We start from the raw sequence: 12,454 nt of genomic DNA, 5'->3' as shown, positions 1-12,454 counted from the left end.
ACCTTAAGGTTTTAAGTTGGATATGGTCTCTTCTCATCTTATATTATCTCACTTGATTCCTCCTCGAAATCTCTTTGGTGATCGAGAGCTCTCTACGGGTGGCCCAACAAGTGCTATCAGAGTCGATGGTTAATCGGTCTAGTGGAGGAGGGGGAGTTGGTGCTTGATGTGGATACTCACACTTGAGGGGAAGATTGTTAATGTTGCAAGTGTGAGGAGTATGATAGGTATATATAGTATGAATTATCCGCACCTACGGAGTCTTTCAATTGAGTGGCATGGTATGCATTATTCACATCCGGCTGCTTCCAAACAAATTCGTAGTCACTAGCATCGCTAAAATTGAATTTGTAGAGCAAGTGGCGAGGCAGGGAAGAGCAGTCGCCCTCTTCAATATTGTGATCCACCAGCCTGATTGTGTAAATTTTTCTAACTAATGGCTTCCACTTTGTAATCAGCTTCCTTTGGTAACCACAACATGGCAACATCCTTCACACATTCTAGCTGGTAGCACAAGCTTTTCTTGCTCCCTAATACCATAAACATCATCAATACTACCAATTAACTGCATGCTTTCAAAATCATCTGCGCTTCTTGGCATATATATAGTTTATGTATTATCTCTAATAATTCAACTAGCCAGTGTTTTCTTCTAAACGTGCCTCACTTTAGTTTAATGCAATGGCTATAGTCGAGAAGAAGGGTAGCACTCATAGTGGAGAAGGAGGGATGAACTAGGACAATATAAATAGACCAAGCTTTGTTAATGTTGCAAGTGTGAGGAGTGCATGAAGTTAGTCCCACATCAAAGAAAGCAAGGAAGAGTGAAGAGTTTATAAGATGAGAGACCCATTAACTTACTACCTTAAGGTGGTGTCTTCTCATCTTATGTTATCTCACTTGATTCCTCCCCCGAAATCTTTGCGGTCGTCGGGAGCTCTTCGCGGGCGGCCCAACAAGTGGTATCAGAGCTATTGGTTAATCGGTCCGGTGGTTTTAGATTGTTAATATTGCAAGTGTGAGGAGTGCATGAAGTTAGTCCCACATCAAAGAAAGCAAGGAAGAGTGAGGAGTTTATAAGATGAGAGATACATTAACTTACTACCTTAAGGTTTTGAGTTAGATGTGGTGTCTTTGCATCTTATGTTATATCGCTTGATTCATCGCCGAAATCTTTCCGGTGGTCGGGAGCTCTCTACGGGCGGCCCAACAAGTGGTATCAGAGCCGATGCTTAATTAGTCTGGTGGTTTTAAGGGGTATTCAAGATGAAGCATCGAAAGTCTTCTTAGAAAAGGTTGTTCGGGCGGCGGTTTGATGGACGAATACTCATGGTGGAGGAGCTAGAAAGAGAGGGAGTTGGTGCTTGATGTGGAGGCTCACACTTGAGGAAAAGATTGTTAATGTTGCAAGTGTGAAGAGTGCATGAAGTTAGTCTCACATCAAAGAAAGTAAGAGTGAGGAGTTTATAAGATAAGAGACCCAATAACTTACTACCTTAAGGTTTTGAGTTAGATCTGGTCTTTTCTCATCTTATGTTATCTCACTTGATTCCTCCTCGAAATCTCTTCGGTGGTCGAGAGCTCTCCTCGGACGGCCCAACAAGTGGTATCAGAGTCGATGGTTAATCGGTCTAGTGGAAGAGGAGGAGTTAGTGCTTGATGTGGACACACACTTGAGGGAAAGATTATTAATGTTGCAAGTGTGAGGAGTATGATAGGTATGATAGGTATATATAGTATGAATTATCCGCACCTACGGAGTCTTGCAATTGAGTGGCATGGTATGCATTATTCACATCCGGCTGCTTCCAAGCAAATTCGTAGTCGCTAGCATCGCTAAAATTGAATTTGTAGAGCAAGTGGCATGGCAGGGAAGAGAAGTCGCCCTCTTTAATATTGTGATCCACCAGCCTGAATGTGTAATTTTTGTAACTAGTGGCTTCCACTTTGTACTCAGTTTCCTTTGGTAACCACAACCTGGCAACATCCTTCACACATTCTAGCTGGTAGCACAAGCTTTTCTTGCTCCCTAATACCATAAACATCATCAACACTACCAACTAACTGCATGCTTTCAAAATCATCTATGCTTCTTGGCATATATATGATTTATGTATTGTCACTAATAATTCAACTAGCCAGTGTTTTCTTCTAAACGTGCCTTACTTTAGTTTAATGCAACGGCTATAGTGGAGAAGAAGGGTAGCACTCATAGTAGAGAAGAAGGGATGAACTAGGACAATATATATAGACCAAGCTTTGTTAATGTTGCAAGTGTGAGGAGTGCATGAAGTTAGTCCCACATCAAAGAAAGCAAGGAAGAGTGAGGAGTTTATAAGATGAGAGACCCATTAACTTACTACCTTAAGGTTTTGAGTTGGATGTGGTGTCTTCTCATCTTATGTTATCTCACTTGATTCCTCCCCCGAAATCTTTCCGGTGGTCGGAAACTCTTCACGGGCGGCCCAACTAGTGGTATCAGTGCTAATGGTTAATCGATCTGGTGGTTTTAGATTGTTAATATTGCAAGTGTGAGGAGTGCATGAAGTTAGTCCTACATCAAAGAAAGCAAGGTAGAGTGAGGAGTTTATAAGATGAGAGATCCATTAACTTACAACATTAAGGTTTTGAGATGGATGTGGTGTCTTCGCATCTTATGTTATCTCGCTTGATTCCTCGCCAAATCTCTCCGGTGGTCGGGAGCTCTCTACGGGCGGCCCAACAAGTGGTATCAAAGCCGATGGTTAATTGGTCTTGTGGTTTTAAGGGGTATTCAAGATGAAGCATCGAAAGTCTTCTTAGAAAAGATGGTTCGGGCGACGGTTTGATGGACGAATAGTCATGGTGGATGAGCTAGAAAGAGAGGGAGTTGGTGCTTGATGTGGAGGCTCACACTTGAGGGAAAGATTGTTAATGTTGCAAGAGTGAGGAGTGCATGAAGTTAGTCCCACATCAAAGAAAGCAAGGAAGAGTGAGGATTTTATAAGATAAGAGACCCAATAACTTACTACCATAAGGTTTTGAGTTGGATCTGGTCTCTTCTCATCTTATGTTATCTCACATGATTCCTCCTTGAAATCTCTTCAGTGGTCGAGAGCTCTCCACGGGCGGCCCAACAAGTGGTATCAGAGCCGATGGTTAATCGGTCTAGTGGAAGAGAGGGAGTTAGTGCTTGATGTGGATACTCACACTTGAGGAGAAGATTGTTAATGTTGCAAGTGTGAGGAGTATGATAGGTATGATAACTATATATAGTATGAATTATCCGCACCTACGGATTTTGCAATTGAGTGGCATGGTATGCATTATTCACATCCGGCTGCTTTCAAGCAAATTCGTAGTCGCTGGCATCGCTAAAATTGAATTTGTAGAGCAAGTGGCGAGGCAGGGAAGAGTAGTCGCGCTCTTTAATATTGTGATCCACCAGCCTGATTGTGTAATTTTTGTAACTAATGGCTTCCACTTTGTACTCAGCTTCCTTTGGTAACCACAACATGGCAACATCCTTCACACGTTCTTGCTCATAGCACAAGCTTTTCTTGCTCCCTAATACCATAAACATCATCAACACTACCAACTAACTGCATGCTTTAAAAATCATCTACGCTTCTTGGCATATATAAGGTTTATGTATTATCTCTAATAGTTCAACTAGCCAGTGTTTCCTTCTAAACGTGCCTCACTTTAGTTTAATGTAATGGCTATAGTGGAGAAGAAGGGTAGCACTTATAGTGGAGAAGAAGGGATGAACTAGGACTTTATATATACACCAAGCTTTGTTAATGTTGCAAGTGTGAGAAGTGCATGAAGTTAGTCCCACATCAAAGAAAGCAAGAAAGAGTGAGGAGTTTATAAGATGAGAGTCCCATTAAATTACTACCTTATGGTTTTGAGTTGGATGTGGTGTCTTCTCATCTTATGTTATCTCACTTGATTCCTCCCCGAAATCTTTCCGGTAGTCGGGAGGTCTCTACGGATGGCACAACAAGTGGTATCAGTGGCGATGGTTAATTGGTCTGGTGGTTTTAAGGGTTATTCAAGATGAAGCATCGAAAGTCTTCTTAGAAAAGGTGGTTCGGGCGGCGGTTTGATAGACGAATACTCATGGTGGAAGAGCTAGAAAGAGAGGGAGTTGGTGCTTGATGTGGAGACTCACACTTGAGGGGAAGATTGTTAATGTTGCAAGTGTGAGGAGTGCATGAAGTTAGTCCCACATCAAAGAAAGCAAGGAAGAGTGAGGAGTTTATAAGATAAGTGATTCAATAACTTACTACCTTACGGTTTTGAGTTGGATTTGGTCTCTTCTCATCTTATATTATCTCACTTGATTCCTCCTCGAAATCTCTTTGGTGGTCGAGAGCTCTCCACAGGCGGCTCAACCTGTGGTATCAGAGTCGATGGTTAATCGGTCTAGTAGAGGAGGGGGAGTTGGTGCTTGATATGGACACTCACACTTAAGGGGAAGATTGTTAATGTTGCAAGTGTGAGGAGTATGATAGGTATGATAGGTATATATAGTATGAATTATCCGCACCTACGGAGTCTTGCAATTGAGTGGCATGGTATGCATTATTCACATCCGGCTGCTTCCAAGCAAATTCGTTGTCGCTAGCATCGCTAAAATTGAATTTGTAGAGCAAATGGAGAGGCAGGGAAAAGAAGTCGCCCACTTCAATATTGTGATCCACCAGCCTGATTGTGTAATTTTTGTAACTAACGGCTTCCACTTTGTAATCAGCTTCCTTTGGTAACCACAACATGGCAACATCCTTCACACATCTAGCTCGTAGCACAAGCTTTTCTTGCTCCCTAATACAATAAACATCATCAACACTACCAACCAGCTGCATGCTTTCGAAATCATCTACGCTTCTTGGCATATATATGGTTTATGTATTATCTATAATAATTCAACTAGCCAGTGTTTCCTTCTAAACGTGCCTCACTTTAGTTTAATGCAATGGCTATAGTGGAGAAGAAGGGTAGCACTCATAGTGGAGAAGAAGGGATGAACTGGGACAATATATATAGGCCAAGCTTTGTTAATGTTGCAAGTGAGAGGGTGCATGAAGTTAGTCCCACATCAAAGAAAGCAATGAAGAGTGAGGGATTTATAAGATGAGAAACCCATTAACTTAGTACCATAAGGTTTTGAGTTGGATGTGGTGTCTTCTCATCTTAAGTTATCTCACTTGATTGCTCTCCCGAAATCTTTCTGTTGGTCGGGAGATCTCTACGGGCGGCCCAAAAAGTGGTATCAGAGCTGATGGATAATCGGTCTGATGGTTTTAGATTGTTAATATTGCAAGTGTGAGGAGTGCATGAAGTTAGTCCCGAATCAAAGAAAACAAGAAAGAGTGAGAAGTTTATAAGATGAGAGACCCATTAACTTACTACCTTAAGGTTTTGAGTTGGATGTGGTATCTTCTCATCTTATGTTATCTCACTTGATTCCTCCCCGAAATCTCTCCGGTGGTCGGGAGCTCCCTACGAGTGCCTAGCAAGTGGTATCAGAGCCGATGATTAACTGGTCTGGTGGTTTTAAGGGGTATTCAAGATGAAGCATCGAAAGTCTTCTTAGAAAAGGTGGTTCGGGCGGCGGTTTGATGGACGAATACTCATGGTTGAGGAGCTAGAAAGAGAGGGAGTTGGTGCTTGATGTGGAGGCTCACGCTTGAGGGGAAAATTGTTAATGTTGCAAGTGTGAGGAGTGCAGAAAGTTCGTCCCACATCAAAGAAAACAAGGAAGAGTGAGGAGTTTATAAGATAAGAGACCCAATAACTTACTACCTTAAGGTTTTGAGTTGGATATGGTCTCTTCTCATCTTATGTTATCTCACTTGATTCCTCCTCGAAATCTCTTCAGTGGTCGAGAGCTCTTCATTGGCAGCCTAACAAGTGGTATCAGTGCCGATGGTTATTCGGTCTTGTGGAAGAGGGGGAGTTGGTGCTTGATCTGGACACTCACACTTGAGGGGAAGATTGTTAATGTTGCAAGTGTGAGGAGTATGATAGGTATGATAGGTATATATAGTATGAATTATCCTCACCTACGGAGTCTTTCAATTGAGTGGCATGGTATGCATTATTCACATCTGGCTACTTCCAAGCAAATTCGTAGTCGCTAGCATCGCTAAAATTGAATTTGTAGAGCAAGTGGCGAGGCATGGAAGAGCAGTCGCCCTCTTCAATATTGTGATCCACCAGCCTTATTGTGTAATTTTTCTAACTAATGGCTTCCACTTTGTACTCAGCTTTCTTTGGTAACCACAACATGGCAACATCCTTCACACATTCTAGCTGGTAGCACAAGCTTTTCTTGCTCCCTAATACCATAAACATCATCAATACTACCAATTTACTGCATGCTTTCAAAATCATCTGCGCTTCTTGGCATATATATAGTTTATGTATTATCTCTAATAATTTAACTAGCCAGTGTTTTCTTCTAAACGTGCCTCACTTTAGTTTAATGCAATGGCTATAGTCGAGAAGAAGGGTAGCACTCATAGTGGAGAAGAAGGGATGAACTAGGACAATATAAATAGACCAAGCTTTGTTAATGTTGCAAGTGTGAGGAGTGCATGAAGTTAGTCCCACATCAAAGAAAGCAAGGAAGAGTGAGGAGTTTATAAGATGAGAGACCCCATTAACTTACTACCTTAAGGTGGTGTCTTCTCATCTTATGTTATCTCACTTGATTCCTCCCCCGAAATCTTTCCGGTGGTCTGGAGCTCTTCACGGGCGGCCCAACAAGTGGTATCAGAGCTATTGGTTAATCGGTCCTGTGGTTTTAGATTATTAATATTGCAAGTGTGAGGAGTGCATGAAGTTAGTCCCACATCAAAGAAAGCAAGGAAGAGTGAGGAGTTTATAAGATGAGAGATACATTAACTTACTACCTTAAGGTTTTGAGTTAGATGTGGTGTCTTCGCATCTTATGTTATATCGCTTGATTCCTCGCCGAAATCTTTCCGGTGGTCGGGAGCGCTTTACGGGCGGCCCAACAAGTGGTATCAGAGCCGATGCTTAATTAGACAGGTGGTTTTAAGGGGTATTCAAGATGAAGTATCGAAAGTCTTCTTAGAAAAGGTGGTTCGGGCGGCGGTTTGATGGACGAATACTCATGGTGGAGGAGCTAGAAAGAGAGGGGGTTGGTGCTTGAGGTGGAGGCTCACACTTGAGGGGAAGATTGTTAATGTTGCAAGTGTGAAGAGTGCATGAAGTTAGTCTCACATCAAAGAAAGTAAGAGTGAGGAGTTTATAAGATAAGAGACCCAATAACTTACTACCTTAAGGTTTTGAGTTAGATATGGTCTTTTCTCATCTTATGTTATGTCACTTGATTCCTCCTCAAAATCTCTTCGGTGGTCGAGAGCTCTCCTCGGGCGGCCCAACAAGTGGTATCAGAGTCGATGGTTAATCAGTCTAGTGGAAGAGGAGGAGTTGGTGCTTGATGTGGACACACACTTGAAGGGAAGATTGTTAATGTTGCAAGTGTGAGGAGTATGATAGGTATGATAGGTATATATAGTATGAATTATCCGCACCTACGGAGTCTTGCAATTGAGTGGCATGGTATGCATTATTCACATCCGGCTGTTTCCAAGTAAATTCGTAGTCGCTAGCATCGCTAAAATTGAATTTTTAGAGCAAGTGGCGAGGCAGGGAAGAGAAGTCGCCCTCTTTAATATTGTGATCCACCAGCCCGATTGTGTAATTTTTGTAACTAGTGGCTTCCACTTTGTACTCAGTTTCCTTTGGTAACCACAACCTGGCAACATCCTTCACACATTCTAGCTGGTAGCACAAGCTTTTCTTGCTCCCTAATACCATAAACATCATCAACACTACCAACTAACTGCATGCTTTCAAAATCATCTATGCTTCTTGGCATATATATGATTTATGTATTATCACTAATAATTCAACTAGCCAGTGTTTCCTTCTAAACGTGCCTCACTTTAGTTTAATGCAACGGCTATAGTGGAGAAGAAGGGTAGCACTCATAGTAGAGAAGAAGGGATGAACTAGGACAATATATATAGACCAAATTTTGTTAATGTTGCAAGTGTGAGAAGTGCATGAAGTTAGTCCCACATCAAAGAAAGCAAGGAAGAGTGATGAGTTTATAAGATGAGAGGCCCATTAACTTACTACCTTAAGGTTTTGAGTTGGATGTGGTGTCTTCTCATCTTATGTTATCTCACTTGATTCCTCCCCCGAAATCTTTTCGGTGGTCGGAAACTCTTCACGGGCGGCCCAACAAGTGGTATCAGAGCTAATGGTTAATCGATCTAGTAGTTTTAGATTATTAATATTGCAAGTGTGAGGAGTGCATGAAGTTAGTCCCACATCAAAGAAAGCAAGGTAGAGTGATGAGTTTATAAGATGAGAGATCCATTAACTTACAACATTAAGGTTTTGAGTTGGATGTGGTGACTTCGCATCTTATGTTATCTCGCTTGATTCCTCGCCGAAATCTCTCCGGTGGTCGGGAGCTCTCTACGGGCGGCCCAACAAGTGGTATCAGAGCCGATGGTTAATTGGTCTTGTGGTTTTAAGGGGTATTCAAGATGAAGCATCGAAAGTCTTCTTAGAAAAGATGGTTCGGGCGACGGTTTGATGGACGAATAGTCATGGTGGAGGAGCTAGAAAGAGAGGGAGTTGGTGCTTGATATGGAGGCTTACACTTGAGGGAAAGATTGTTAACGTTGCAAGTGTGAGAGGAGTGCATGAAGTTAGTCCTACATCAAAGAAAGCAATGAAGAGTGGGGAGTTTATAAGATACGAGACCCAATAACTTACTACCTTAAGGTTTTGAGTTGGATATGGTCTCTTCTCATCTTATGTTATCTCACATGATTCCTCCTCGAAATCTCTTCAATGGTCGAGAGCTCTCCACGGGCGGCCCAATAGGTGGTATCAGAGCCGATGGTTAATCGGTCTAGTGGAAGAGGTGGAGTTGGTGCTTGATGTGGATACTCACACTTGAGGAGAAGATGGTTAATGTTGCAAGTGTGAGGAGTATGATAACTATATATAGTATGAATTATCCGCACCTACGGAGTCTTGCAATTGAGTGGCATGGTATGCATTATTCACATCCGGCTGCTTTCAAGCAAATTCGTAGTCGCTAGCATCGCTAAAATTGAATTTGTAGAGCAAGTGGCGAGGCAGGGAAGAGCAGTCGCGCTCTTCAATATTGTGATCCACCAGCCTGGTTGTGTAATTTTTGTAACTAATGGCTTCCACTTTGTACTCAGCTTCCTTTGGTAACCAAAACATGGCAACATCCTTCACACAATTTAGCTCGTAGCACAAGCTTTTCTTGCTCCCTAATACCATAAACATCATCAACACTATTAACTAACTGCATGCTTTCGAAATCATCTACACTTCTTGGCATATATAAGGTTTATGTATTATCTCTAATAATTCAACTAGCCAGTGTTTCCTTCTAAACGTGCCTCACTTTAGTTTAATGTAATGGCTATAGTGGAAAAGAAGGGTAGCACTTATAGTGGAGAAGAAGGGATGAACTAGGACATTATATATAGACCAAGCTTTTTTAATATTGCAAGTGTGAGAAGTACATGAAGTTAGTCCCACATCAAAGAAAGCAAGGAAGAGTGGGGAGTTTATAAGATGAGAAACCCATTAACTTACTACCTTAAGGTTTTGAGTTGGATGTGGTGTCTTCTCATCTTATGTTATCTCACTTGATTCCTCCCCCGAAATCTTTCCGGTGGTCGGGAGCTCTCCATGGGCAGCCTTACAAGTGGTATCAGAGCTGATGGTTAATCGGTCTGGTGGTTTTAGATTGTTAATGTTGCAAGTGTGAGGAGTGCATGAAGTTAGTCCCATATCAAAAAAAGAAAGGAAGAGTGAGGAGTTTATAAGATGAGAGACCCATTAAATTACTACCTTATGGTTTTGAGTTGGATGTGGTGTCTTCTCATCTTATGTTATCTCACTTGATTCCTCCCTGACATCTTTCTGGTGGTCGGGAGGTCTCTACGGATGGCCCAACAAGTGGTATCAGTGCCGATGGTTAATTGGTCTGGTGGATTTAAGGGGCATTCAAGATGAAGCATCGAAAGTCTTCTTAGAAAAGGTGGTTTGGGCGGCGGTTTGATGGACGAATACTCATGGTGGAAGAGCTAGAAAGAGAGGGAGTTGGTGCTTGATGTGGAGACTCACACTTAAGGGGAAGATTGTTAATGTTGCAAGTGTGAGGAGTGCATGAAGTTAGTCCCACATCAAAGAAAGCAAGGAAGAGTGAGGAGTTTATAAGATAAGAGACCCAATAACTTACTACCTTAAGGTTTTGAGTTGGATTTGGTCTCTTCTCATCTTATATTATCTCACTTGATTCCTCCTCGAAATCTCTTTGGTGGTCGAGAGCTCTCCACAGGCGGCTCAACATGTGGTATCAGAGTCGATGGTTAATCGGTCTAGTGGAGGAGGGGGAGTTGGTGCTTGATGTGGACACTCACACTTAAGGGGAAGATTGTTAATGTTGCAAGTGTGAGGAGTATGATTGGTATGATAGGTATATATAGTATGAATTATCCGCACCTACGGAGTCTTGAAATTAAGTGGCATGGTATGCATTATTCACATCAAACTGCTTCCAAGCAAATTCGTAGTCGCTAGCATCGCTAAAATTGAATTTGTAGAGCAAGTGGCGAGGCAGGGAAGAGAAGTCGCCATCTTCAATATTGTGATCCACCAGCCTGATTGTGTAATTTTTGTAACTAACGGCTTCCACTTTGTAATCAGCTTCCTTTGGTAACCACAACATGGCAACATCCTTCACAACATCCTTCACAACATGGCAACATCCTTCACACATCTTGCTCCCTAATACAATAAACATCATCAACACTACCAACCAACTGCATGCTTTCGAAATCATCTACGCTTCTTGGCATATATATGACTTATGTATTATCTCTAATAATTCAACTAGCCAGTGTTTCCTTCTAAACGTGCCTCACTTTAGTTTAATGCAATGGCTATAGTGGAGAAGAAGGGTAGCACTCATAGTGGAGAAGAAGGGATGAACTGGGACAATATATATAGGCCAAGCTTTGTTAATGTTGCAAGTGTGAGGGTGCATGAAGTTAGTCCCACATCAAAGAAAGCAAGGAAGAGAGAGGAGTTTATAAGATAAGAGGCCCATTAACTTACTACCATAAGGTTTTGTGTTGGATGTGGTGTCTTCTCATCTTATGTTATCTCACTTGATTGCTCCCCCAAAATCTTTCTGGTGGTCGGGAGATCTCCACGGGCGGCCCAAAAAGTAGTATCAGAGCTGATGGTTAATCGGTCTAATGGTTTTAGATTGTTAATGTTGCAAGTGTGAGGAGTGCATGAAGTTAGTCCCAAATCAAAGAAAGCAAGAAAGAGTGAGAAGTTTATAAGATGAGAGACCCATTAACTTACTACCTTAAGGTTTTGAGTTGGATGTGGTGTCTTCTCATCTTATGTTATCTCACTTGACTCCTCCCCGAAATCTCTCCGGTGGTCGGGAGCTCTCTACCTGTGCCTAGCAAGTGGTACCAGAGCCGATGGTTAACTGGTCTGGTGGTTTTAAGGGTATCCAAGATGAAGCATCGAAAGTCTTCTTAGAAAAGGTGGTTCGGGCGGCGGTTTGATGGACGAATACTCATGGTTGAGGAGCTAGAAAGAGAGGGAGTTGGTGCTTGATGTGGAGGCTCACGCTTGAATGGAAGATTGTTAATGTTGCAAGTGTGAGGAGTGCATGAAGTTCGTCCCACATCAAAGAAAGCAAGGAAGAGTGAGGAGTTTATAAGATAAGAGACCCAATAACTTACTACCTTAAGGTTTTGAGTTGGATATGGTCTCTTCTCATCTTATGTTATCACACTTGATTCCTCCTCGAAATCTCTTCAGTGGTCGAGAGCTCTCCATTGGCGGCTCAACAAGTGGTATCAGAGCCGATGGTTAATCGGTCTTGTGGAAGAGGGGCAGTTGGTGCTTGATGTGGACACTCACACTTGAGGGGAAGATTGTTAATGTTGCAAGTGTGAGGAGTATGATAGATATGATAGGTATATATAGTATGAATTATCTGCACCTACGGAGTCTTGCAATTGAGTGTCATGGTATGCATTATTCACATCCAGCTGCTTTCAAGCAAATTCGTAGTCGCTAGCATCGCTAAAATTGAATTTGTAGAGCAAGTGGCGAGGCAGGGAAGAGCAGTCGCCTTATTCAATATTGTGATCCACCAGGCTGATTGTGTAATTTATGTAACTAATGGTTTCCACTTTGTACTCAGCTTCCTTTGGTAACCACAACATGGCAACATCCTTCACACATTCTAGCTCGTAGCACAAGCTTTTCTTGCTCCCTAATACCATAAACATCATCAACACTACCAACTAACTGCATGCTTTCGAAATCATCTACGCTTCTTGGCATA

The sequence above is a fragment of the Arachis hypogaea genome, chromosome 14 (genome assembly GCF_003086295.3).
Source record: "Arachis hypogaea cultivar Tifrunner chromosome 14, arahy.Tifrunner.gnm2.J5K5, whole genome shotgun sequence".
Lineage (NCBI taxonomy): Eukaryota > Viridiplantae > Streptophyta > Magnoliopsida > Fabales > Fabaceae > Arachis > Arachis hypogaea.
Note: the sequence above shows the minus strand (reverse complement) of the source record.